Source organism: Gymnoscopelus microlampas (assembly GCF_963454915.1).
Source record: "Gymnoscopelus microlampas genome assembly, chromosome: 8".
NCBI lineage: Eukaryota > Metazoa > Chordata > Actinopteri > Myctophiformes > Myctophidae > Gymnoscopelus > Gymnoscopelus microlampas.
In genome coordinates, this window is record NC_139945.1 from 33,655,029 (window position 1) to 33,658,920 (window position 3,892).

A 3,892-nucleotide genomic window follows, 5' to 3' on the forward strand; every position below is an offset into this window, starting at 1 on the left:
CTGCGACAGCTTCATCCTCATTGTTATCCTGGTCATGCAAACACACACACACGCACGCGCGCGCGCACGCACGCACGCACGCACGCACGCACGCACGCACGCACGCACGCACGCACGCACGCACGCACGCACGCACACACACACACACACACACACACACACACACACACACACACACACACACACGTGCACGCACGCACGCACACACACACACACACACACACACACACACACACACACACACACACACACACACACACACACACACACACACACACACACACACACACACACACACACACACACACACTTGTGTCTGGGTTAAAATATAGCCTCTTAGTCCTGGGAAACATGTCCACTTTGCACTTCAGGATTAATTTTATTCAGCTGCCAGTTCTGTACTGTACGGCTTTTAGTAAGTAGAGTTAATCTATCTGTCAGTTTATCCGTCTGGCCGCTGTCTCTGTTTCTCTCATTGCTGTCTCAGGTTTACCAGTCTCTCCCTGTGTGCTTGGCCTGTCTTGGCCCCCGACCGGGAGGGCCATTTGTGTTTATAGAGTGTTTATACTGTCTAGTGTATCCAGTGGTGGAAAGTAACTAAGTACATCTACTTACAGTAAGTACTGTACTTAAGTACAAGTTTGAGGTACTTTTACTTCACTGGAGTAGTTTAACATTTTTTTACTTTAACTTTTACTCCACTCAAATATTGTAAATATTGTACTTTTACTGCACTACAATTATTTGAAAACTTTAGTTACTAGTTACCTTGTAGATTTTGATTATTATTATAAAACATACAGTAACCACTTCAGCCCTAAATACATTTTGGCCATTTGAAAATAGCAGATCTACAAACTCACAATGTGTTGCATGTGATGAGTACTTTCTACTTTTGGTACTTTAAGTACATTTTGATACCAATACTTTTGCACTTCTACTCAAGTAAAAATTTTATTCCAGACTTTTACTTGTAACAGAGTATTTTTACATTGCACTATTGATATTTTTACTTACAGTAAGTAGAACATGTTTGTACTTTTACCACCACTGAGTGTATCTGCTGGTGTCATATGCTCACTGTAAGGATAGAGTCCACACGCTAGAGTTTCTCCATGGAGACAAAGTTACATGAAAAGCCCTATCTGTATCAACCCAACCTCCTCAAGGGATGACCTTCAGGGAGAAACACAAACTTGATGGGAGGAACCCGGTTTGGGTTGTTTTTGTCTCGAACCTCGAACCCTCTCGAACCCTTCACCCCCAGGGCCCTCAGGGCTGTCCAGTGACTGGACACCATCTCATTACCTGGATGAATAATTCAGGGTGGACACCGCATCAGTCCTCACTTCACTTGAGGCAGGAGGACACCTCTCTCTCTCTCTCTCTCTCTCTCTCTCTCTCTCTCTCTCTCTCTCTCTCTCTCTCTCTCTCTCTCTCTCTCTCTCTCTCTCTCTCTCTCTCTCTCTCTGGGTGTTCACTTACACATAAAGGGTCCATGGAGACGATAAGGGCTTGACCACAAAGACTTGCTAAATGGAGCATTAGATAGACTACTGGCCACATGAAGTTGGAGTGGGAGCCACGCCATCATTAGACCCCCTCTTGTTTTTTACGTCATGGCTCCTCAGAGGCGAGCCGTCTAGAAGAGGGTCTGTCTGTGAGTCTGTGTGCATGCACGCGGGTGGGTGGTTGCGCGCGTGCGTGTGTGTTTATCTGTCCAGGGCTAATCTCGCAAACCGCTGAACCGGTCTGCTTCAAATTTCTTGCACACGCTGCTATTAGGCCAAGGAAGAAAGTATTTTTCACATTTCAAATACTTTTTTTTAATCTTCTTGACGTTAATGGAGGTCGAAGGTCTGCCCAAATATAGTATGGAGGACAATTGTAGACATCATAGTACTGATGTCATAGTACTACACACCCTGTGAGGGTAGTTTGTGCTGTAAACAGTATAATTTGATTTACTTTTTGGGATTTACATGCATTCAAATTTGATTGGGGCGAACTACAAAGGCACGGGACTCCATCTTGCACCACATTAAAGTGTGTCCTTGTCTTCTGTACCTTGTGCTGAATGAGAAGGCACTGTACAGAGAGCTCCTCCTGCCCTCTGCTCTCCACCGGTACGTGACTCAAATTAGCATCTCATCTGCATGCGCTTCCACTCTGCACCAGAAACAATGGTGACTCTCCTTCATTTAATCGGCTTCTTCTTCCTTTTGGCGTGACGCTGGTGTTTGCAGCTCTCTCACCTCCCTTGTCGGTGCAGTCAGGCAGCAAATCAACTTCTTGACATGGACCACCCTGGCCAAGGATGTTTGCCAGGAAGGAAATTAAACTCCTCTCAGAAGTTTTTAGGGAATCCACAAGTATTTGTTCTGTTTGAAGTTCAAAAACTTAAAGAGCACAGAAACACACAAACAGAAAAGACCTGCAGTACAATTTACATTGTGTGTGTGTGTGTGTGTGTGTGTGTGTGTGTGTGTGTGTGTGTGTGTGTGTGTGTGTGTGTGTGTGTGTGTGTGTGTGTGTGTGTGTGTGTGTGTGTGTGTGTGTGTGTGTGTGTGTGTGTGTGTGTGTGTGTGTGTGTGTGTGTGTGTGTGTGTAAATGCGATACTGACATGATACTGACCATGATACCGTCATGATACTGACCATGATACCGACATGATACTGACCATGATATTGTCATGATAATGGCATGATACTGACCATGATACTGACATGATACTGACATGATAATGACATGATACTGACCATGATACTGACCATGATAGTGACATGATACTGACCATGATACTGACATGATACTGACCATGATACTGACATGATACCGACATAATACTGACATGATACCGACATGATACCGACATGATACCGACATGATACTGACCATGATACTGACATGATGCTGACATGATATTGATCATGATACTGACCATGATACTGCCATGATACTGACATGATACTGCCATGATACTGCCATGATACTGACATGATACTGACCGTGATACTGACATGATATTGATCATGATACTGACCATGATACTGACATGATACTGACATGATATTGATCATGAAACTGATATGATACTGACTGATTATGTGTGTGCGTGCGTGCATGAGTGTGTGTGTGTGTGTGTGTGTGTGTGTGTGTGTGTGTGTGTGTGTGTGTGTGTGTGTGTGTGTGTTGTGTTTACACCTGTAATTGGTAATGTTTCTATACAAAGTAGGTAGCTGATATATGCACTTATTGTAAGTCGCTTTGGATAAAAGCGTCTGCTAAATGACCGTAATGTAATGTCCAATGTGCACTTTGCAGTGTATGTGTGCAGGGAGATGCATGGTGCGCGTTTCTGTGCATGCATATGGGAACGCGTTTGTGTGTAGTCTACACTAATTTGCGTGTGCACTGTGCATGTGTGTCATCGTCTACCGTCTACACCCTGGCATGTGTGGTTCCCTCCTCCGAGGGCCAGGCCAGGCTGTGACGAGACAAGCAAGACAGGATCCTGTTTCAGACTACAGGAGGCTATAAGAGACCTTGGAGCACAGTAGACAGAAAGACAGACAGTCAGACAGACAGACATACACACACACAAACACACACACAGTACAGTACAGATTGACAGACAGGAAAGGAAGACAAATCACTCACATCAATGAGAACGAGGGGGACAAGATACAGAAGCTTGAAAAGGATAGACCTTTGAGAGAGAGAGAGAGAGAGAGAGAGAGAGAGAGAGAGAGAGAGAGAGAGAGAGAGAGATCATTGACTGAGAAGAGACAAAACAAAGACCTCACCAGGATTCCAGAGGCATGCTCCTCACTCTGAAGTTGGGGTGATCCCTCACACCACCCCTCAAAAGGATTGCCAGACCCTCCAAGA